The 25265-nt window shown below is 44.6% G+C and overlaps 1 pseudogene; it reads left to right on the top strand.

Moving 5' to 3' along the window:
- Positions 1 to 6133: 6133 nt before the first annotated feature.
- LOC141577415 (trafficking protein particle complex subunit 9-like) overlaps positions 6134 to 25265 on the top strand; it is a 32381-nt pseudogene continuing 13249 nt past the window's right edge.

Here is a 25265-nt window from a genome sequence, read left to right as displayed (position 1 = left end):
ATAAAAGAAGTCTTAAAACAGCACTGGGCACATAGGTGAGTCAATAAATGCTTCCTGGCTTAAATCAAAAGTGATGACTCAGTGATTCCATGGCTGCTGTATTTGCTGAGCTAGTTACTCCTTTGCTCCATTACACATTTTTTAACTGAAAAAGAAATACATGCAAATGGTTAAAAAAAATTCAAACAGAGCACAAAAATACACAATTGAAAGAAGTTTTCCCTCATCCTCTCTTCTTTCAGCCCTCCCTGGAGATGCCACTGTTTACTATCCTTTGGGTGATTTTCCAGATATGCTATGCACATTCCCACATATGTATGTAAATTCCTTTAAAGTTTTAGTTATTTTTAACTTAAAGGGATTTAAATCCTCAAGTGGCTTCTGCCTGGGTAATAGAACAGAACAAATCTGACTCCATATTAGATCTTTTCCTTTGACTTTAACCCTATGCTCTGTCTCCTAGGCTTCATCTTGCTTGTAAAACAATGTTGCTTAGAGCCTGAAATATACAGGAGAACCTATTCTGAAGGCTCTGATCTTTAAGTATATTTAACACATTTTCATTCATAAAAAGATAAGAAATTGCAGAATAGAAAATAACGTTTGTTTTGTTAGAGGTTTACAGAGATTTGACCCAGGCAGATAGCTGCAAGAACAAAGGATTCTAACAAGAAGGAATTCCTACACCAAGAAGATTGCAACAACCAAGCACGTAGGAAAGGAGCCTGAATTCTGACTTGGGGAGATGGTTTTCCAGGACATTAGTTTGCCATCTAGGTCTACAGAAACTTGCTATTCCATGCCCCAACACCTGGTCTCCCAACTTATTGGCCTGTCCTGCACTGAAGAGAATGAATTTGGATTTGGTAGCACTCCTATATACCTAGCAAGCTGGGCACTGGAACTGAGTGTTATGGAAACAACAGGCCAGCCAAGGAACAATCACCACTCGGAGTGTTGGCGTACACAGATTTATTATGCCGGCGGGCTCAGAGGGGCTTCTGCTCCGAAGTTCTGAGCACCCACCTCCAAGACATACACATGAAGTTTTAAAGGGTTAATTACAAGTAAGGGTGTATTAGCCAATAAGGCTCAAGCAACAAAAAGGAAGGAATCAGCACACTGGTGCTTGTCAACTTGTAATAGACACTTGTTGAGCTTCGATTTACGACTTAGCTTGTTAGCCCAGTAAACTGACACTAAACTTCAGATTTACGAGTTAGCCCAGCAGAATTTAGATCAGTAAACCGACACTTATCACACTTAGATTTGTGACTTAGCTTGTTAGCCCAGCTGGGCTTTTCCTTCACATGAGGACAGCTCTCCCACACCCAGGGAACTACTGTGAGCCCTTGATGGTTCCACTAGGGTGGAGTGTGGTTTACCCAGGACGGATGGGGACTATGCACCAACACTCAGGCAGTCTGCTCTGTCTGGGGCTCTGATCTTGAACCACCCCGCTCCCTGCCAGCCCAACACCTGGGACAGTGGAGCTAAGGCAAAGATCGTGCCTGCCTGTTTCCCAGCGTGTAAAAGGGGAATATGTACTCTTCCCAAGGTAGTTCTGAGCGACAACACCTGCGGGTGCTTGGTTCCCAGACCAACAGAAAACCCTGCTCTGCTTGGGGGCAACAGGTGTGATACCCGTAGGGGTTCTGCAGCAGCATCGGATGGAGGGCTGGATCAGGGAGGTAAAACTTGAGCTGCGGGCCTTGAAGTGTTACAGAAGGGTACAGAGGCAGGACTGCCGCCTTCTTCAGGGTGCCACCAGAGGTAAAGCTTTTTCTCTCCATCCCCGCTAGGACCTTACCCTTTCCAGATCCCTCCCTTCTCTCTGCTCTTCCGGTCCATCTGTCTCCCTCCACTTTTTCCCTCCTCTCCTCCCCCTCCCATCTTTTCCCTCCCTCACTGCCCCACCTTCTCTCGCAGAACCCAGAGCGGATTGCTGGCCCTCCTGCGCATGGGCGGTCGGTGTCAGCTGGACCGCGGGTTGGAAGCTCCATCTCCGAGCCGGGGATTAGCCCCAAAGGCTTCTCAGCTCTGTCGCTCGGCAGGCCTTTAGCTCCTGCCAGGGGCCCGTGCCTCTGGCTGTGGAAGTGCAATGTGGGGTCTCCCGGGAAAGGGGTCAGGTGGCTGCGGGAGGGCGGTCCGCGTGTCACAGACCACGAGGGCATGAGTCAGCCTGTGTTCAGCTGAATTGCTCTGGCCAGACCCCTCTGCCCGCGCCACCTGCCCCAGTGCCCCTGTGCCACAGCTTCCCGGGGCCAGGTGTGCACCTGCCGCCTCTCACCCAGCCGGGCTCCCCTCAGTCCGCTGCTGGCGTCCTCTCCTCCCGGGCTTCCTCTCCTCGGCCACCGGCCCGTCCCCACAACTGGGCGGGCTGCGTCCCAGGCGGGCGGGGTCTGCGGACCCGGACGGGGCAGCTGGGGCTGGGGCTGGGGATGGCCTCCGAGCGGGGCTGCAGCCCGCGTTTCCACCCATTTCCCTGCCCCGTGACTCCGGGGCTGCCCTGGTCTTCCTTTCCCGCTCCCTGAGGAACAGCTCAGTGGCGTCTGCGCTGCTCCCTGGGCTGAGAGCCTCCGGCTGTAAAGCCCAGCTACTGGTGGAGTCGGGAAAAGGGATCCTCAGTGCCAAGCGAGCTTCTGTCTCCTCCCTCAGTGTTTCTGCCCCAGGTAAGTACCTTGAACACTTTCAGGTGTTATGATGGCGGTGCTTGTTGGTGTCATGTGTTTTTATAGTGAGAGGGTTTACAGTGTTGAAAGCAGGGCTTGGTTCAGTTAAAATTGAGCTGAAGGCATAAGGCTGTGTCATCCTCCTTCCTTCCCTCTCCCAGGGTGAAACGTGTGACCATCGATTTTAAAAAGACAGTTACATTCCCTAACTAGCCCAGCCCAGCTTGGTGTGTTAACAGGAACAGCACCACCAGAGGCGTTGGAGACCCAGGGACATTGCAGTCCTAAAGAGCTCCTGGCACAGTTTGGTTTGTTTTGGTTTTTTGTTTTTCTTAAATTGTGGGGCAGACTAAGTAGTATAGAGGGAAAAATAATTGTCAAGAAATATTTTTTCATATAACAGCTTTATTGTGATATTGTTCACACACCATGAAGTCCACCCATTTAAATGGTACAATTCAGCAGCTTTTAGCATATTTACAGTTGTGCAACAATTATTATCCTAAACGTTTTCATCACATCAGAAAGACCAGTGGAAATGAATGACCAATCCACCCCTCCCCAGTGGTGGTTCTAAAGAAGTTTCTTGGCTATTCTTGACCATAAATTAACTTGTTACATTCCATGAAAAATCTGGTAGGAATTCTAATCAGAATTGCAATGAATCTGTCTATCAAAATAGGAAGAATTATTGTCTTTACGGCATAAACTTCTTCTACCCATGAATATAACTGGGACCCTATATTTTCATCTCTCCAGAGCCTGGCCCATGGGAAGTCCTCACTAGTTTTTGGGCTTGTGAATGATGAGATTCTATACATCATTAGTTGCAACTGTAGCCTTTCACATAAGAGAAAATTAACCTCAGTGAAGCCAAGTGACCCTCTGATGGTCAGAAAGAGTGACAGCCAGTGCTGGAGTGATCCAGTGGACTTGGTGCTTGCAACCAAAATTCTTCAGCAGCTACAGCTAAGGGGATTAGAGTGTTCTTTTATTTTTTCTTAATGGCGTTGCTTTTATTTTTACTTATTTTTTTAAATTAATTTTTATTGAAGTGTAGTCAATTTACAATGTTAGTTTCAGGTGTACAGCAGAGATTCAGTTATGAACATATGCATATGTGTATAAATATGTTTTAGATTGTTTTTAGTACAACTCATTACAAGAAATTGAATATAGTTCCCTGTGCTATATAGTAGGTCCTTGTCATTTATTTTATATTTATTAACGTGTATCTGTTAATCCCCCCTTTCCTGCCTGCTAACCACAGTTGGCTTTCTATGTCCATGAGTCCATTTCTAGGAGCACCATTTTTCTTAGTAATATATGCTGGTTGGCTGCTTTCAGTTTCAGTAATTCCATCTGTGGGTGCTTTTCTTCTGGTGGCCTTTATGTGGTTTGTACACGTGGTAATAGAGGTCTGTATTTGGGAGAACTCCAGGCCTCGTGTAGTCCCTGGTACAGAGTTCCCACTGAGTTGATGCTTGAACTGGGAAAAAAACATAGTAAATGTTGGAATTTCCAATATGGTTGAGACTTCCAGGTTTCTATAACCTGCTTAGCCCACCTTAATATTGGCTGCACCCTTACTTGGTAATTTGGTGGAATTCCATGGTATGGTGGTGTAGAGACAGGGCCTTTTATGCTTATTCTCTTTCCTTTTTCTAACACTCATTCTCCTGGGTCTCCCAGATCCTCCCCCAGCAGTGCCCAGGGCTGGCTTGGTGCTGCGCTGAGGATATATTTATTAATAAGGACCTTTCCTCATCTCTTCTGAGCCTCCATTTTTTTCTCTGCACAATGAGGGCTTAGACTAGATATGTGCTTTTCAGTTTCCTTTAAAGCCATGTTTCCTTTGAGAAACAGAAAATGCAAATCACTCCTCCCATCCCAACCCTTTAGATTTTGATACAGCCTCCAAGGAGTGACATAGCACTTTGTGGAAAATTGATGTGATTGTGATTCCAGGTGGCACAGAAAAGACTCTTCAGAGATTTATTGCAGGGAGAGGGCAGGAAAGGTGCAGTATGTCACACTTTCTAGTGTGAGCACTGGAGCAGTGGCTTGGATTTAAATACGGTGTCTGACGTGGCCTCTCTCTAATCATGTACAATGTGATAAACTTCTCTACCTCAGTTTTTCTTGATGTGTCAAGTTGGCGTGATAATATTTTAGGGCTTTTGTGAAACATTATACACATAATCCATTTGTGTTTCGGTAGAAATAAGACCTGCTAGGGATTCAGGGATTTGTTTAAAAAAAAAAAAATCTTGTCCATAGCAATCTGTCGGTGTGTATTTTGAATTTCCTGTAGGGTGAGGGTTGAGTCTAAAGTCCATCGTGGGACAGGTGGCCCATAGTTTTCTGTGCGCCTGATTGCCCCCTCCTCCCCAGTCCTCTTCCTCAGTCCAGGATTAAGTTCCCTAGTAGATTTACACAGAGGTCTTGTGGAAATGGCTTTTCATTTTATTGTTTCACCAAGAAGGGCTGCCATCATGATCTCTGTGGTCAGGTTTTGAAGGGCTGCCATCATGATATCTAGTCAGGTGAAGGCTATGCAATTGGGAGTTTCTATTTAATAAAAAGAAAAAAATTACAAATAGAAAATTAGAACAAGGGTGATGACAGGAGCTCTTGGAAGTGGGCACCATTAGTTTTGTTAGCTTCAGGTGCAGTGGCCTCTTGCCACGAGGACCCATCCTCTTGCTCTGAAGTTGGAGGGACCAATGGGTTGAGTGGGAATGTTAACTGAGTGTATCTCATGTGCTGGCATTGTCCTATTTGTGCTTTGTGTTCCTTATTTGAGACAGTGAGCTCATTTAACCTCAATAGCCTCTTTAAAAAATTAGACTTTTTATTTTGAGATATAATGTAGATTCCCATGTAGTTGTAAGAGATAATATGGAGAGGGCCTATGGACCCTTTGTATAGTTTTCCTTAATGGTTCCAACTTGCAAGTTTGGGGTACAATTCATTACTGACTCACTAACAATTTGAGGTTGGTTTTATTGCCCTAATTTTATTCACGATTAAACTGGGGCTTAGAGAATCACACAGGCCTGACCAGGTCACCCACATTGTTAGTGTCGAGACGGGTGGAACGTGGGCTTGGGATTTCCAGGCAGTACCATTATGATGGTCTGTGGCAGGGAGCAGCATTCACTTTGCTGGTTTATTCATTCATTCAACAAACATTATTGAGTAACCTCTGTGGGTCAGATGCTTTAATAGGGTTATCTGATTCTTCAGCAGTCCTGAGAATCAGGTAATGTTTATATTTTTTAATCTGAGAAAATTAGCTCTAAGAAGTTATAACCCCCCCAAAGGAAATATAGCTCATAAAGGAGCGATACTAAATTTGTACAGTCACCCCTTTTTATGCAGGTGGTACCCTAGGCATTTTACATTTGCAAACTTCTGTAATCCAGATATATTTATGTAAGAGAAAGATTTTTTTTTTAATTGAAGTATAGTCAAGTTTACAATGTTGTGTCAATTGCAAGGTTTTTTTTGAATTTTGAATTAAAAAATATTTTTTCAGGAGGGTAATTAGGTTTATTTATTTGTTTCATTTTTTAAAATGAGGTACTGGTGTTTGAACCCAGGACATCGTACATGCTAAGCACGTGCTCTACCACTGAACTGTACCCTCCTCCCCAAGGCAAGTTTTCTTATCCATTATTCTGAAGCTTAGGAGTTCAAATAAATTGGATAGAAAACCAGATCTTTTGATCCCACTGTAGTACTTTTCTTTATATTCTGCTGAAGGAGGATGGGGAAAGCACTTCCTTTGTTCATTTCCTTATTCAGCATTTTTCAGCAGTGACTTTGCATCAGGGCCTTGGTAGGTGCTTGGAAACAGAAAACAAGAAATGACCCTTCTCTGCAGGGCAGGAAGCCTAGACCAAAAGCTGGGTAATGTGATCCGAGCTACGGTAGCCATTTGAAGACTCTGAGGACAAACTGTACCCCCGGATTTACTTGAGCTTCCCTTGCCTTCTGGTTGGTACACACCAGGTCACCGCAACCCAGATGGGCCTGCAGCCCACAGTACAGTATGTACTTCGATCTCCTCTCCCCTCTCGTCAGGGCCTGCAACATGAGCATCCCTGACTACGTGCAGTGTGCTGAGGACCACCAGACTTTCCCCGTGGTGGTCGAACACGTGGGGATCATCTCAGAGGAGAATTTCTTTTGCATCTATAAGTGAATCACCTTGGTGAGTCAGATCAGTCCGTGCAGCTCCCAGTGGGCAAACTGTATCCACTACAGTCACCACTATGCGCCCAAGAATGGGTGGAGCGACTTCCAGACCCACCGCAAGGTCTTGGGCCTTGTCATCATTACTGACTGCCTCTCGGCCAAGGCTTCGAAAAGCTCCACGTGCAGAGGAGCTGTATGGCACCACGCTCTATGACTCTCAGCTCTTTGACTTTCTGCTGCATGGGGAGGTGGCCGAGCAGCCGCGCACCGAAGTGGCCTTCAATTTACGAGGACTGCAGGGAGGTGGAGAAGAGGATCGACGACTTCACTGAGTCACTCTTCATCTTGCCCAAGTCCAAGTGGCTGGACGGTGCATCCGACAATTCTGGGGACAAGATCCTCCTTCTCTGCATCCCATTTGAGAAGGAGGACATCATGGGACTGGACACAGAAAGCAGGTAAGTTTACCTGGAGGCCAGTCCACCCTGGCTGTGTGCCGGGTTTCTTCCCTACATCCAGAAAGGGATCAGCAAGGAAGAGGACTCTCTTGTAGCCAAGGGTGGAGGGAGGTGCAGCCCGCCGGTTTACAGACATTTAAAAGTGAATCTGCCTTTGTTTCAGAGAGATCCTTTTAGGGTTATTGTGGGCACTTACTCCAGCTTTTCAGCCAGGACCCTGGTGGGACCCCTGGAGTTGCTGTCCAATAGAGTATCCACAGCCACTGATGCTAGGAGAGCTGGGGAGGAGGCTGCTCTGAGCTGAGATTTGCTGTAGGTCAAATGAACATCAGACGCTGAGACTTGTCTAGTAAAAAGAATGTAAACTATCTTATCACTTCCTATATTGATTACATGTCAAAATGATAGTATTTTACATACAGTAGGTTAAGATTTGTTCTTAAAATCATTTTCTAGTATTTGTTTTTTGTTTGTTGGTTTGTTTCTTTGTTTACCGTTTTAAATGTGGCAACTGGGAAACTTTCTTTACATGGCTCTCATTTCATTTATGTTGGGCAGCCTGTCTTAAGATAGTCTCATCCCTTTGCTTGTAGATGAGATGCTGAATCCCGAGAGGCAGAACGAGGCGCTGGTTGAGTTGGGGCTGGAGCCGGTGTCTCCTGCCTCCCAGGCCCAGCACCTGTTCGGCTCAGGCCCTCTCTTCCTGCCCGACAGCCAGCATGCCATGTTGGGACATCAGAATCACCGCCAGGGACCTCCGAATGAACTCCTTATGCAGGGAAAGGCGTATCACGGAGTATGGGAAAGAACAGGGAAATGTTCATCCTCACTTTGTCCCTGTGATTAAGTCAACGGCCCCACTTTGTCTCGGAATTACAGACGAGCTCTTCTGGGCTGCCTACCCCCCCCACCATCTGCTCTGTTTCCCCGTGTATCTATAGTGCTGTCCTTCGTGCAGAAGAGGGTGACATGCCTTTGCCGAGAGGTGGTCCCCCTTTGCTGGGGAGAGTGAGGGAAGCTGTGTGCCCACGGCCTACGGCCTCAGGCCTTGAGTCTGGAGAGAACTCATGGCGGTCTGACAGGTGACGGTCGGAGGACCTGGCACGGCTGCCGGGCCCACTGTGGAGGCGGTGCTCTGTGATTCTTGAAATTAACTAAGATCAGATTCTACTTTCTGGTTGTTGGTAAGTTGGAGGAGAAGATGCCAGAGAATTGATAAAAAGAATGTCCAGACCAGCCCTGTGAGTGATAGGCAGAGGTGACCCGAGTCCCCCACGTGTGTGAGGTGCCTAGCGGCCTCTGGATGAATTTTCTGTTCCTCCCGGACATAACTCTATGGCTTAAGGAAGAGGCAAGGCATGTCATGGCCTGTACTTGTCCTCACAGGGCCCTGTGATCTTCATGCCCGCACTCCCCATCTGCTCCTTGGAGATGAGGTGTCAGGTTTAGGAGCCTGGGCACTGCTGAGGGCATAGCTGCCAGCACTGTGCTACACCGAGGCTGGCTCCGTTCACCTCACATGTCACCTCCTGCTGAGCCCCCAGGCGTCAGTCAAGGTAGGTGCATAGGTGCAACATACGCAGAGACCACGTTCTCCCCCTGGACAGATTGGTTGGTGAGCAGTGGAAGCCTAGAGCCCTGCCCCAGCCCCAGGCCAGTGCCTCCTCTTTTGTCATAGGAGGCACTGGTGACATTTTTGCTCAGCAACTGCTTGGCTCTGACTCTGCAGACCCACCAGAGAATGCCAACTTGTTTTTGCCTTTTGAAGTCTGCCCTTGGGATTTGGCGGAGTAGCTGGATGTGTGCTTTGCCCATAGTGGTTGACACTGTCACCATTGTTTACCCAGAACCTCGTGTACCAGGCATGGCTCCCGGCATCAAAATACAGCAGCGCATTAAACCTCCCTCCTGGTGGGTCTGTCTGTTTTGGTACCATAAGGGCTCAGCCAGCATCTTAACGTCAGTGAGATAACGTGGCAAGTGAGCTCGGGTCAACCACATTCTCCTCCAGTCACTTTTACTCAATTTTTGCTTTTACTATTCCACAGTCATTAATTTTTTAAACAATGCTTTGGTACAGGAACAGTCTAATTCTCTCCTGCTACTCTTGGTGGAAGTGAGTAAAACTGTCCAGCCTGAAATGCGACCACAATTTGTAGCTCAAAAGCTGCCTAGACGCATATAGGTGGAGTTTTGGTTAGGGGCGCTGATCACGTTGGGGTCCCCCAGCAGCGCCGCTCCCCTCAGGCCCCTGCCTTCCCTGGAGCAGGAGGTGAGTGTGGGTCTCACCGTCCCAGCATCCCGGGCCTCACACACTCACATAAATTCTTGTACATGCTGTCAAAATCATTTTTGTTCTTGTGTGTTTCTAATTTTCTCTTGTTCCTCTTTTCCTTTTTCTTTATTCTTTTTCTCTTGTACTGCCCAGTGAGCATGTTGTTGCGTCTGAAAATGTGGGCTGTGCACACCCTGCATTGGAAATATCCAGATTGCCCTCCGTACTCTCTCCATCGCTTTAAAGAGCAAAAACTTAACAGTTACCTTGATCCATGTATTATCCTAGTCATTTTTTATTTTCTAATTTTTTGGAATATTTGCTTTGTTAGCACATCACCCACTGGTGTTTGATACCTGTTAAAATCCTTGCTTTGAGGAACCTGTTTGGTCCTCCTTATATTTGGTGACAAATGCGCCCTTATTCAATTTGTTTGATTGTTTTGAAGAAGTGAGATGCGAATTGATTTAGGCGGCTGCTGAGGGATTCTTTTCATGGAGTATTTAAACTTGTAAAGTCAAATTCTGCAGCATCTTGCTCGATTCCTGCTTTTACACAAACATGCTCTTCACGCGGTTCCTGGCTGTCACAGTGTGACGTGCGTGATGGCACTTCCTGGCCAGCGGTCACTGGTGAGAAAGTGGCAGGCTCATGGGTGTGCAGCTGCAGGGGACGCTGTTGGAGGAAGCAGTCACCGTTTACTTATTTAATTTTTTTTTTTTTTGCATTCAACATCCCTGTGCCATTTACTTTACTTTGCCTTCATAAAGTGGCTTAGGGGGGTCTAAAATCCATGCCACTCTTGTGTTCCCTTTACGAGGCTGGTTTTTCTGAGTATCAGGAAAACATGGCCTTCTCCTAAGTAGCTGGCTCACCTGGATCTTGTTGACACAGCGACCGCTAAAGGGGACCGTAGCTTCCTCTCTTCTCCAGCCAGTGGGCATTCAGAGCCGGGTCTGTGCTTTGCCTCAGCAGCCGTGCAGGCCTCCCTGCCCCGGCCTTTACTTTTAACCCATGTTGGCATAAATAGCTGACTCCGTGTCTGTTGCAGCTGATGTCCACCACTGACGGCCGTGTAGTTAGTTTGCGGTAGGGAGTCTGCAACACCCCAGCCAACCTTGAAGGAAGAAGTTTTGGCCGACCTAGGACCTTGGATTCTCACCCCCATCATGGTTCATCTCACTCGGTGGAAGGGTTTGGCCACCACCATCATGCTGAACATGAGGCCTTGTTTCTCCTTTCATGCTCTGGTCCAAATGTGGACACTTCATTTATCACTGAATTTGTATCGCTTGAGACAGGCCATAATATCTGAATGAGTCCATCACATTCTGGATGGGGAACAGAACAGAAGTAAGTGTCACAATTAGATGGAGTCTAGGCTGTCCGTGTTGGCTAATGCTGGCTGGGATCTGTGATGGCCGGGCTGTGCCCTGGACACAGGCCTTTCCCGTGGCTCCCGAGAGCCCAGGGGTTGGAGTGAGAACAGCCTTGCCTGGGTTCCTCCATCCTCATCTGCTCACTGGCAAGTGTGTCTGCTAATTAGGAGCTCCCCCAGACCTCGGGCCCTTCAAAGCTCAGACCACGGGAGAACCTTGAGTCCCTTCTCCTGGGCCTCCTTTGTGAGAATACAGTGCCTTCTGAGGTGACCAGTGGCAGGAGATGCCTCCCCCTCCAGGGAGCACCCTACGGAGGACTGTTAGTCAGTGTACCATGCTGTGAACTTGGGGGGTTACGGCCATGGTCCCTGTAGAACCACATTTGAGATGGGCTTAGCGACGGAAATAATAGGACTGATTCCAGGCCAGGGATTAGGGGAGGGAACATTGGAAATTGAATGTGACCTCAAACACATAGTTGGGTGCTGGGGCTGTTACTAAAATGGGGAGTCTGGGAGGTACCTGCCAGGAATCGAATTCCAGAGTAAATGGTGAACATGAGGCATTTTTAAGATGCCATTTGTCATCCAAGTTAGGACTTCAAAGAGGCACTCGTGTCTATGAGATTGTGGCTCAGGTGAAGGAGCCGGACTATAGATACACGTTGGGAGTCGTCATTCTTAGCTGGTGTTCATAGCCTTGCATGTGAATTAGATCATCTCGAGAGCTGCAGACTGAGGCTGAGGGGGGGCAGGGCCCTGCCTGGGTTGGAGGAAAGCCCAGACCATGCAGCTTTGGTGTGTCAGTCAGCGGCATTTGCGATTTTCAGCCTAATGCCATTTATCTTTAAGGGGCCGGGGGGTGTGCAGGGCCAGCCAGGAAGAAATCTGAAGGGAGGGTCGTGGCCACGTGTGTGTCTTGGGAAGATGCAGAGTCTGCAGGGTCCTGGAGGGTAGACTTCTTAGAAGCTGGAGTTGGAGTGAGGAGTGGGCAGAAGGTAGTCACACTCACCTGTGAGGGAGGGGGGAGTCCTTGGGAGTCCCCACCCTACCGGACTCGCTTTCCCATGAACAGAAGGCAATCATACAGAGTATCTGAAGTGAGAAAGGATGGGTGCTGGGAGGGGAGCCAACCTGGAGAATGGTGCTTGGAAAGTTCTGGAATAGTCTCCCTGGAAAATAGAGTTAAAAATACCCAGAATCTTAAGAACGTTGATAGTGACTGGGGAGGAAGCAGTTTTTCTGGCCTCCTAAGGGTAAGTCATGTATCCGGGGATACACAGAAAAATCGGGCATTCTGTTCCGTGGTCTTGATCCTTACCGAGGGAACAGTGCAAGTTTAAAGGGGGAGAAGGGCAGTGGAGGGAAACTAGCCAGGCCCCGTGTCAGGTACCAGTCGGCCGCCCTACTTGCGTGTTGAATTCACATCCATGCCTCCCAGGTGGGCGGTGGCAGCCCCCTTTTGCAGATCGGGAAGCCTTCTCAGAGGGTTAAGGAATTGGTCCGTTTAGTGGCTAGTAAATGCTGCAGCAGAATTCAAGCAAGGCCTTGTCAGACTTCAAGGGCATGTTTTCTCTACTAATTCCGGTACCTCACTGTTGAACCTGGAATGATGAATTGGGTCAGTTTTGGAGCCTTTCAGAAAAAGTACGATTTAAGTGCCTCAGGACTGTTTCACAAAGCTCAGCGTTCTTTGATTTTTCTGAAGCACCGCAGTGCTTTTCGCCCCACAGTTGTTAGGTATTCTCCATTCTCGATGACGTGGTTGCAAATCACGTACAGGTGCAAAACCAGACTTAGCAGCTTCTGAAGGGAAACTCTCCAGTTCTCCCTTGATCGGCTTTCTTCCACGGGATGTAACTGTGCTGCAGTGTAGGCCTGAGTTTTACTTATGGAGTGAGGGTTTAATATCCAAAGTTAGCATAAAATGGTCAGATGAAGAAAATCGACGTTGACAATTTATTTTTGGGTTTCATTAGACAAGATATACTATCAATTAATGACCCATATAGCAAATGAAATTGACTACAGAACATTGCATTTCTTACTTTCTATTTAGAGTTCTCTTACAGAATAGTGTTGCCTGTTTTGGAACATCATCTCCACCACCACGGCACCTATCAGTGTGTTGGTGTGATTGCATTTACGCAGTGAATGTAATCTGATCTTCCTCAGCCCCAAACACTCCAGTGAAGAATCACGGGCTGTAGCCATCTCTTGGTCACGCAAATACTTCTAAAATTATATGATGCCAGAAAAGAAGGAAGAGAGAGAGAGAGATTGCCTTTATCAAAGTTCCTTTCAATTCTAACTGCAAACTGTTGTTGAGCAGCTCTGGTTTCCTTTGGATATGAATATATACATTTCTTTGCATGTAATCTGGGTTTTGGACTAGAACACCAAGTTCTTGCTGTCCACAAGCCACAAAAACAGTAGCCAAATTGCACACGTGTGAAATTGTTTATATTTTTCCTGAGAAAGTATCCTTGAATTTGGGACTTGGGCTGTGATTTTTGCTTTTTGCTTCCCGCACCACTCTTGTAATCTCTCACTCCTTCCCACGTGGCCCCCAAGAGTTCGTGGTCTCAAAGGAGCGGGCAAACACCCAGTTGGTCACCATGTACTGCTGCTATAGATGAAGCCCAACCAAGACCTAAAGGACATTATCAGAGAGGACTTCCTGGAAGAAATGGACTCTACATTCATTTGTGAGGACAGAGTGTCAGCCAGGAGAAGTAGTCAAGAATGTGGCTCAGGTGGCAGGTGCAGCCCGGGCAGATGCCTGGAGGCTTTTGGCTTGGGGAAACGGGGAGAGTGCCCTGTGTGGTCCAGGGTGGAAGGTGCCCCTGCTGGTGAGGACACTGGAGAGAGTCCGGGATGGAGGGCTTTGGAAGAGCTTGGGTTTTACTAGAACTGACACAGTAGTCAGTGAAGGGTGTCATCAGAAAGTGACCCTCAAGAAAGGTAATTCTGGTTTTTCTTCTGATATTCTACAGACACAAGGGTCGGGACGTGTGAGAGTAGGTATATCTGTCTCTTTGAGACCCACCCCGTCAATCATTTATTCATAACACGTGCACTTCTGTGTGTCTAGGGGAGAGAGGGTGGAGCCACATTAGTAAGCAAAATGTATTTGCTTCTTGTGAGCTTAGCATTGTCAGAAGTTGACTTAGCCTAGAATGTTCTAGGAATAGAGGAACAAATTGTGGTAGTTGGAAGGAGGGAAGGCTTCCTTGGGAAACAGTCAAAATGAGCCTGGAGACAAGTGGGAAGTAGGAGCAAGTCAGGGGGCCCCTGAGGTCACTGGGGACCTGTGTACTGAGGTGAGGCTGGGCAAGCAGTGTCTGGGGTGGGGCTAGAATTCCACCAGGGAGCCTCTGAAGGGTTTGAAGTGGGGGTGATGTAATCAAATTTGTGATTTGGGAAGACTGCTGTGGCTCTGTGTGTGTGTGTGTGTAGCAGGGAAGAGGGGAAGGGTGCCACCAACAGGGGGTGTCATTAGAAGAACATTCACAGGCTGGGAGAGAGGCGTCGGGACTGCTTGGGGACGGCAGGGGCAGTGTGGATGCCGGATTTCCTTATGGGGAGGGCTTGTTAGCAGGGCGACCCTAGAGGCGACTTTTGGCTGGAAGAAAACAGATGGAGGCTGCCAGGTGGACTTTCCTCTTCTCTCCTTCCCTGCCTTGTGTGATGATCTTAGCTCAGCCAACTTTTGGAAAAGAAGAGCTAAGTTCCAGGGTAGCCCAGGACTTTGTTGAGCTCGTTCGAGTGAGATCTGATAGGATTTAGGTTTGTGTTCAGATCTGCATGTTCACTTAGCTAGAAACGTCCCGTCATTTCGATTTCTATAGGGGTTTTTATTCTTGATAAAGATTGCTTTCTTGGTGAGAGGAAATTTAATACAGCTGTTGGCTTTCTCAAAAAAAATCATATCTTTTAAGAACTTTAATATTCAAAACAATAGGAATATATTAAAATGTTAAAGTAAGTCTTTGGTGCAGTTTCTTTGCTTTCTGAGCTAGTGTGGAGTTAGAGCCTTTGCATTACTTAAGAGCACATACTTGTCAGTATTTAAAGAGCTGTTTGTGAGCGCCCCAGGCCCCACCTCTCAAAACATCATTAAAGTTTGCTCTGAAATAGTGAGGTCATAAAGGTCTTATTTGCAGAAACCAAACAGTTGGTTTATAATATGCAGCATAGCTCCCTTTATAAAATAATAATATGTTCAAAATTAAGAAAGTGGAGGATAATTGATTTTTTTAAAGCTGAAACATAAACTTTCTTGTGCTAATGTTGCAACTGGAAATTTTGAAAAGAAAAATCCTACTGTAATATCATCTACGTGGAATACATATATGACTTTCACTTTTGAAATGTAACTGCGCGGTGGTTTTTGAAGTCAGGAGAATTCCAGCTCAGATACTGGCAGTGATGGTTGCTGGCTTTTAATGGAAGGGCCTAAATTTGCCTTCTTAGCATTTTTTTTTTTTTTTGGAGTGAAAAGTTTGAGTAGTGCTTTGCCAGCATGATTTTGGGGCAATTTGAGGGCAGATGTCGTGTACCAGCAATGAGATATTTCCATGCATTTTATTTTCCAGACATCACCAGGGCACATGTGGGGTTTGTGCCTGCAGGCTGGAATGCTGCTGGACTCCCTGATCCATCACCGTTATGTCCTGGAGCTGCTCCGGTCAGTGAATGATTTTCTGTGGCTTCTAGGTAATGTGGTCTGAGGCAGATGATCAGATGTGTAGTTAAATTACTATTACTTGAAATAAGAGTAACCTAGAAACATGGCTCTAACAATACAGTGTGAGGGAGAATTGGCTGAGCTGCTTGCAGTGGGGAGTCTTATCAGGTGACTCCTTCACCGTGATACTTGCCAGTATCCGCCCCAGCCCTGCACGGTAGTCCTGCCGAAGCAAGCATGCTCTTTGCTCAGAAACGCACTGAATTTCCTTGTGCCTCTGTTTGTTGGCTTGTTTTTTGAAAGCACGTCTTGCCCTTTGCTTAAATGCCATCCATGGTAGTCACTTCTTACACTCATTCTACTGGACTTCATTCATAAATAGCTGCTGAATGGAAGAACAGAATGTAGTATCTCCATGTAGTGGAACATTATTCACATGTAAGAGTGAATAAAAAAGAAAAAACAAATAAAGAGGAAAATGAAAAAGGCCACCTGTTCTGGGAACTCCTCCCTGACTGTTCAACCCGCACTTTTCCCTTTGAAACCCAATCACTTATGCTCCACCGTACTCTTTTTGATAGTACTTACTACCTTCTAATAAACTTTAACGTTTTCAAAAAAAAAAAAAAAAGAGAGAGAGAGATGCTGATACCACTTCAAAATGGACAAGCCTTGAAAACAGCATTTTAAGTGAAAGGAAGCAGACACAAACGGCCACATATTGTTGATTTCAGTGATCTGAAATGCCCAGAAAAGGCACATGCAGAGGCAGAGAGCAGGTGATGGTTGAAAGGGGCTGGGTGGAGGGGGATTAGGGAATGACTGATAGTGACAGGGGGTTTCTTCTGGGGTGATGAAGTGTTCAGGAAATAGATGGTGGTGAGGGCTGCACAACTGTGAGTGTGCAGAAGACTGCTGAGCTCTGTCTCTGGGAGTGCCTGTGGTTGGGGTGGCTTTATTTTGTTCTCATCGTGCAATGAGAAGACTCATCTGCTGCTGTGGCCGTTCTACTCCCGTGAGTGGTGAGGGTCAGAGACTTTGTAGAGTCATGTTTCTTTTTTTTTTTGCCCCTTGCTGAGTGTAGGCAAAAAAGGTTTAACCCTGAGAAAGTGCTCCATCTGCAGAAATGTCTTTTAGTTTTGCATGGTGTAAAAATCTTGAGAGCTTTTTAATCATTGAGGACAGCCTGTGGGGGGAAACAGCCCGTGAATCCTGGGTGAGTCCCGGAAGAGCTGCGCGTCCTTCCCTGACACGGGTGGGGATTTCACCCCCGTTCAGGCAGTGAAGGGCCCAGACCCGAGAGCGGAGTTGACAGTCGTGAATATTTACGTGAATCCGCTGCTTCATCTTGGATATTAATTTCAAGCTGAGTCAGTTTGTGGCGGCAGCCTCATCCTACATCAGGAATTTATAGTATCTGCTCTTTGAGGTGAAGACCTGACAGACTTGACTATTTAACAGTCTCCCTTGAATTGATATCTCAGATTACTTTGTCAAAAGCAAAACAGCAGAAATACAGACGTCCTTTAATGCCAATGTGACCTGGAAAGGTTTTAGACTCTGTGCCTCAGTGGCCTTATCTGCGGGTGGGGATGATGATAACAGTGCTTCCCTCAGAGGGGCTGGTGAGGGGAGAGTTAGAAGCACACATGGAGGACTTACACGAGATGCTCATGAATGACCGAATTTAGTGCTCTCAGCCTGGTCAGGCCTCAGGAGCAGAGATGTCAGAACAGAGCAGTCCTAGCGGGAGCTCGATCCGTGTTGGCAGGTGTTACGATCAGTATCACCTCTGTGGGTTATCAGGTAGTTTTAAGACTTGGTAATATGAATTCATGAATAATGTTAGAAGACTAGACATCTCAGATCCTGTTTACATAGTTCTGAAGATTTCCTCTGAGAAATGGATGTTTTCTCCCCGTCTTAAATCTGAGATGAGTCTCTAAAAAATTCTGTATTCCTCCATCTTTTTGCTTTAATTCTCCATTTCTTAAAAAAGAAAGTTTTTAAATGGAGTTTATGGGGACTGAACTGAGGGCCTCATGCATGCTAAGCACATACTCTCCCAAATGAGGTATAATCTCCCAAATGATTTTTTTTTAATTTACTTTCTTAGTATTCAGAGGTTAGAGGCCTCTAATTCTTTTTCTGGAGACTTGTCCATGAACCTGTAAATCTATAATTAATGGACAAAACTTGGTTTATTAAAAACATCAATAGAACATTCTGCAATCCATCCAAAAGGAAATGCTGATTGAATTAAAATGTTTCTCCTTTAAGGTGATTTCTCCCTTTTGGTCTAGCTTAATTTATTAACAGCCATCCTCATCATCATAATGACCAAACTCGCTCTGAGTGGACACCTACCTAACACTAAAATGCTTTCCTCATGTTTTACTTCATAGCAGGTGTTTGAGGGTAGGTATCAGTGTCTCCTTTTTTGCAGCTGAGGGATTGAGAGATGGAGCAGCTTGTCCCAAATCACACGCAGCTGGCGGTGGCTAGCTCGGTGCTGGAACCCTGGCTGCACAGGATGCATTCTTAATTGCTCCTCTAATCAGCCTCCCGTTGAGTGGTTACCCGAACTGCTGTGACTCCATAAATGGCCGATTTTAGTGATCTCAGCCTTATGAGGCCTTCAAAGGAGAGACACCAGTGAGAATGTGAGACAGAGTGTCAAATTAAAATTGTACATTTTCACAAATGTTTAATTCTCAGGTAATTACTTAAAAAGTTAATTTTTTTAATTTAGTGGTCTGTTAGCACAAAAAACAAAACATTAAAAGCAATTATAGTGCCAAAGAGAAGTGGGCTTTGAAAGTCCGACCACTGTTAATGATGTTACTTGTTTTTCTCTAGTGGCCCTTATTGACAGAAATACTTACAAAGACTGAATTGGTTTTATGTAGTCTTAATATGGAAGAAAAGATTGTCAGTGAATATTATAAGTAAAATCTTTACTCTTTTCTTTCCTGATGGTGAATATGTAAGTTGTTTTCATGGCTTAAGTACATTTCCTCATTTGTGAAATTTGAGTAATATCGTTTAACTTGTCTGACTGTGAGAGTTAGACGCCTTGTATACAAAGAACCCAAGAGGTGCTTAATAAAAATGTGCTGTCAGAATGACAGATATTTTAGAAGTATCAACTCTGAATACTAAAAAGTGTCGCTTATTTCTGATGCATATTTAATATTTATAATATTTATATATATGATATATTTGAATATGGTTTAAAGTAACAAGGATTCATTTTTTTTTTTAGTGTAGTATGAAATTTTAATGAAATCTGTATCATACTAGTGAGACAGGGACTAGTTAAATTGCCTTAATCAGACGACCTTGAATATTACTTACACAGAATATTTATTGTTACAACTCAGAATTCATGTTGCCGTGTAACCATCCACACAGACATTTAAATTCGTGGGATTCTGACCAGATTCATTAAGTTTAGTAAAATCCACATTGATCATTTTCAGGGAATAAGCTTCTCTCTTTTGTGATTAAGCAAAATTTTGATTTTTTTTCCTGCACTCTTAACAGGTTTAAAATATCAAAACATTGATTTAACAAGTCACTTTTTTAATAGAATAAAGCTCATGCTGTTTTATTATGTAAATAAATATTTTTGTATTTCATCAATCTTGTATGATATCCTGGCTCTTTGAGAATTATTTTGCAAGATACTTAGATAACCTACTGTTGGAAAAATATAAACGTGACTGTTATGAATATAGGCCTAGTACAGATCTGTTGGTTTATGCTACAGTGCAAGACATGAGGCCTGGGAGAGCTTTGCTGCCGATTGCAGGACAGAACCCATGTCTCAGTTTCCCCTCCTGTAAAATGAAGTGGCTGGACTGGATTCTTTCCTCTTCTAAGATGAGTTTCCATGAACCTATGTCTTTTGTTTATATTCAGGAGTATTAGCAATATCAGATTAAATACTGAATACCCTTCCCTTCCCCCGAAGCAAAGTGCAGTATGTGCTACATAAGCTTTTAGTTATCTGATTCTCTTTTCTGATCCTACAGGCAATTTTTGTGTTGCATCTTTCCCGGCAACCTGGAAGGTCATTTTAGCCATAGGTGGCGCTGTTGCACCTTCTAACAGTCTTAATATTCCTTTTGCAAAAGAAGGCTTAACAAATGTTATTTTGTTTTGATTCCGTTGCTTAGTGCTTCAGAATAGCACAATGTCCATTATGTCTGTCTACCTGGAAAAATTATTCTGCTTATGTCTTAGACTTATTCTGTCATCTCGCTGTGAACATTTCAGACTTGCTGTGCAAACAATGGCAAAATCGGTCTTTTCTTCCAGTGTTAGAAGTCAGTGAGCCGGGATTTTATAAAACAGCTAGAAGCGGCCTCTGGAGCACCTTAAAGCTGAAAAGTGTATTGAGTTCCCTGAGTATTGACTCCGCCGCTGTGTGTTAATTGGTGGTAGGAGGTTTGGTACATATACGAAGGGGTGTAGATTTTTGAGTTGGGTTTGCGTGCACGTGCTGCCACTGAGCCACGTGAGCCTGAGTCAGTTTGCTCTGAGTTTTTCCCTCGTCTGTGAGATGGGGACATTCATATCTGCTTTGTAGAATTGTGAGAATTAGAAATTATGTAAAGTGTTTACCACAGTGGGTATGTCAAGAGGGCTCATAAACTTTAGCTGCTTTTTTGTGTGAAGCCATCATTTGAGAGTCTTTGGCAATTACTAAGAAACAGGAAAATAAGAAAAGCTGGTTTTATGCTGAAAGATATTTGAGGAGGTTCCTTAGTTCCTATACCCATAATTAAGCATCAGCAGAGTCAGAACTGTTACACTGTCGCCCTGAACCAAAGTTAAGCCACAGAATTCTTTGTTACTTCATATATTTTGGGGCTTAAAGGGATCCAATACTTATACACATGTTGTCTCCAGCAGCCAACTGAGAGATGACACAAAAGAGTAGGCAGGCGATAAATGTCTTATTTGTTACTGATGAAGCCACGTTCTCCATGAACTTCAGGGCTGTGGGAAAATGCGTGTCATGATACTGTGTCCCAGAATTAGAGACTCACCCTGTCCCATGTAGCTCTGTGACACAGCGAGCCTTCTCTTGAGAGGACCTGCCCGTTCATGCACAAGGCTGTCCTGCCATGGAGCCGAGCATCCCAAGTGCTTCCCAATGGTGATCAACACTGGAGAGAAAGGAAGGGTTTCAAATGCCCTGCTTGTCTCCCTGGACTCACACCTCACTCTGTTAGTGTGAGGAGGGCTAGCTGTTGGCCAGGGGCCAGGGGTGTGAATGGAGAAGCACTCTCCATGGCCCAGAGGAGTGGTTAGGAGGCATTCCCTCCCTCGGTTTAAACAGGTGGTGGGATGGAAGAGAAGGATCCTCCCCAAGAGTTTATAAAAGGAGAAATAAGGATTTTCTTTGGGACTTAGACTAGCCAGGAAACACATAAGATGATTAGAAGGGAGACTTGTAAATCACTTTGATATTAAGTTGACATTTGTTGAACACCCAAAATGTGCTATATTCTTTTCTGAGAGTTTTACAGAAATGAATCCTTCAATCTTCTCAACAAGCGAGTAAGGAAGGTTTGATTGTTATCCCAGTTTCACAGTGTGGAAATTGAGGCACACAGAGGGTAAGTTGGCCAAAATCACAGAAATAGTAAGTGGCAGAGCTGGTATTTAAACCCTGGCTTACTGGTTTGAGGCTCCCAGAGATGGGCTTTGGGTGTTTAGAGTTATCTGCATCCCTGAATCTTTGTACCTCTGTGCATATGTTAGCCCAGAAAGGACAGGGAAAGGAGAGTTACACAGATGCTCATAGTCATGTCTTGGCCACTGTCCACAGAGAGTGCATCGTGATTGGCGTTATTTGTTTTCCAGGCAGTAGATCAGTTCTTATAACAGAAATTTAGCCCATTGAGTTAATCTAGAAACCCTTCCTGCTCTGTTTCTGTCCATGCTTGCCATGTGACTGCCTCCCTGTGATTAGGCCATTGAGAAAATGTACTCATGGTTGAACTCTGATATTTCAGTCTGGTTCATAGTTTCACGTCTTCTGTTACATTAATAAGTTAAGTTTCTGGTTTTCTTTCATCAGTGTGTCATGAGTTTGGTTAATGTGAAACAAGTCCATGGGAGCCCAGGGGTGATGACGGTATAATTTCTGAGCACGTTGTGGCACTTCTACCCTTGCAGACCTGGCGGGAGTATGTCCGCCTTCCTCACTGATTTCCCCCAACAGCAGGGTCCTCTCCCACCCCCGCATGTGAGGCTGGGAGCTCTCTGAGTAGGCCAGTCAGAGGCCAAGTCCACCAATCAGAAAATGATGAAGTACCTGGAAGTGGTTTTAATAGAAGAAAAGGGTTTCCAGGTAGTCCAATGGGCTGTTCGAGCCCGTTTGGTGAAAAGCTGTCCAGTGTCTGTGGTTGAGGTGCTTCTTTGCTGTTGAAAAGCCTGGATTAGATGAAGGGATTTTAAAAAGCAGAAAAGGAGTGATTTCAGGTGAGAAGTGATGGATGACCACCTGTGTGAGGCATTGACAGGGTCTTACAAACTTCTTAAAATAACTTTAAAAGCTCTTCCATCTGAGTGCATTTCATATGGGGTCCAGTTCATCACTGGTCACCCTGAGAGGGCAAATAATTGATGATGGCAGAAAGGACACGGAGGTATCAAAAAGGTCTCAGTCATTTTCCCTTTTTAAAGGATGTGGCAAAGTGTAATATATTTGAGCTGGTTTTTCACTGAACAATTTTTAGTGTTTTCTGGGACTCCCCAATGCCCCAAGGTTCCATGCAGCTGGGTGTCCCCTCAGAGCATGTCTGTCAGAGCTTGCCCTGGGTTGACGTGGTGTCACGGGGAGCAGGACGGTCAGAGTCCCCGGATCTTCCGAGCTCCGTCTCCTCATCCTCAGTGCCGGGTTTCTCATCCGTGTCTACTTAGGGTTGTTGAGAATCACACGTGATGGTTCAGGTGTGATTTGTGATTGTCTCTGTGATTGGCATACAGTCAATATTTGAAAGAAACACTTTTTTTTTAGTATAATTGTAGCACATAGATTGCAGTGCTTTTTAGTCTGCTTTTTTTATATAACTTTATTCTTATTTTTAAATATGCACTTATTTTTATTTATTTTTTTGGAGGTACTGGGGACTGAATCCAGGACATTGTTCATGCTAAGCAGGTGCTCTACAACTGAGTAATACACACCCTCCTTGTCTGCACTTGAAAATAAATATTTCAATACACAAAATAGCTCTTAAACACCATCATGGGACCTAGTCACTGTATAGAGAGTTGAACACGTATGCTTTTTCAATAAGAATAAATGTTGTTGAGACATACATTTCTGAATCTGTTAATGTGCTTAAAAACGATCATAGGTAGTGATAAACACGAATCTTTGATCCAGTACTTCTTAGGGTCTGTTTTGCCATCAAGTGAAATTACATTCTACAGAGAAATCTAACTGGATCTCTTTGATATTTGGATGGTTTAGCAGATGATCAAGGCTTTCAAAAGCTGACAGATTTGTATTTTAAACTAACTACAAAGTTATCTTGTAGAAGTTGGAATTCCTAAACTTGTGAAGTGCCCAGTAATCCAGGGGGTATGTGTCTGTGTCTGAGTGAACGTTTGTGTGTGTGATTTCAGGAATCTAGAAATAAGTTTCATATGGACTTCTGATACCTTTCTCCTACAGTTCAAGGTATAGGCATATATTTACACAAATAAATTGATATTCTTTTGTCATTTTGCATATTTGTGGGAATAAGAGTTTCTCATACTTGTTTCAGAAGGGTTGGGGAGCATGAGCTCAGAAAACGGGAGGAGAAAGAGGCAGGGAGGCACTTCACACTTTGTGCAGGATATGAGAAACAGTAGCTTTTTTTTCTCTTTTCTTCTAAAGCAAACTGGCACTGAATTGTAACCTACTATTACCCAGAATTGCTTTTCTGATCAGATACAAGTGCCTCAGATTTTTCAAGGCAACATGAATGATGAAATGTGTTTTAGCAGTTATCATTAAAAGTAGTTTTATTTTTCAAGTAAAAGGCTATAGCCTGTTCTTCCAGCGGTACATGAAGTCCTCATTGATCTATGCACATGATCTATGTGCTTAGTTCCTTTGTTTTTTTTTTTTAAGTGCTTGTTTCATTGTGGTGTGAATGAATGTTTAAAATTTCTGGATTTTGATCTTTAGAACATGCTGATTTATCAGAGCTGTTAAAAACCTGATTGTTATTTGGTCCTTGTTTGTTGGGGCACCCTATTGATTTCTGTTGTCTGTTAAAGCGGGAAATGCTTCCTCTAGCCTGCAGATCATTAAGTGAATGGTTTGCAGTGTGCCTTTAAAATTATTTGAATGCATTGAGCATGTTTGTCCAGTGAATTCTGAATTAACTCATTCTATTGACTTTGCTTTGGTTCTGTGGCTTTTGCTCCTCTCCACAAGAATTTGAATTCTCTGTTGCATTTTGTATACGTGTTCTTAACAGGGGAAGAAATTTTGCATTTTTTACAGAGGTGGCTTTTCCTATCCCCTCTGAATGCCTTCTATAATTGATACAATAGTAATCTGTTATTGCAGTGCATAATTCTTTCATAAACTATTTTTTGGCATAATCAGAAACAATGACAAAGTATGATAATAAAAAATATGAAAACCTTCCTTCCTTTGAAGAATAGAAATGAGGTGGTCAGGCTCACACCTGCTTTGTGCCTGACACACTTACTCTCATGTCATTGTGTATCATGATTCGGAGATGGAGTTGCTCCAGGTTTATAGATTTTTGTTTTAACATTTGTGTTGAATTCTTTCTCCAGGCTGATGTTTCCTGTTGGTTTTGTGGAAAGAGTAGAAGGGAAACAAATCCTTTGTTTTGTTTTCAGGAGGCCTGAGTTGATGAGAAAAGGGTTGAGGGTGGGCTGAGGAAAAGAGTGACACTCCCTCTCCTCCCGGCTGAAATTGATAAACAAAGAAATCAATTAAGTGTATCGGTATTTGACCAATAGAAGTTAGAGAGCCCAAAATGGCTAGATATGCCCAATGGAAATTACTGAATTCACCTGCAGAATTATGTGCTTTACCAAGTAGAAGCAACTTAGAGCAATCAGAAAAATCAGTAATATGATGAGATATAAAAGGAATATTATATCTTTTATTTCTGAAACTTTTCTACGGTAAGTTGTGTAGAGCTAAAATTCAGTTTCAAGCACCAGGAGTTAAGAGTGTGGGTAGTTCTGTAGGATCGTTATTCACGGATGTGCCTAGACCCTGCTAGAGTGGCTGAAGATGGCAGGAAAAGACCCAGAGGCAGGATTTGTCATCCTAGGGTGTCCTCCATAATGGTTCCATGTGGGACCCCATGATTGGTTTAACAAATTGTAACACACACCAGCCTCCTGTGAACTTTAAGAAGAAAAATATATGCTTAAAAACTGCTTTGCAAGCAAGTGCCTGTACATCCTCACTCCAGTCTCCTTGCCTTAAAAAGCAGAGACAATGCTTTGCTTGCATAGTTGAGCTTTTAGATAGCACTCTGCTGGTTGCAAAGCAAGGACCGAGGCCCTCAGCTATAAACGCTGAGCT

This window comes from Camelus bactrianus, chromosome 4, assembly GCF_048773025.1.
Source record: "Camelus bactrianus isolate YW-2024 breed Bactrian camel chromosome 4, ASM4877302v1, whole genome shotgun sequence".
Classification (NCBI taxonomy): Eukaryota; Metazoa; Chordata; class Mammalia; order Artiodactyla; family Camelidae; genus Camelus; species Camelus bactrianus.
This window is presented reverse-complemented; position numbering and strand designations above follow the sequence as displayed.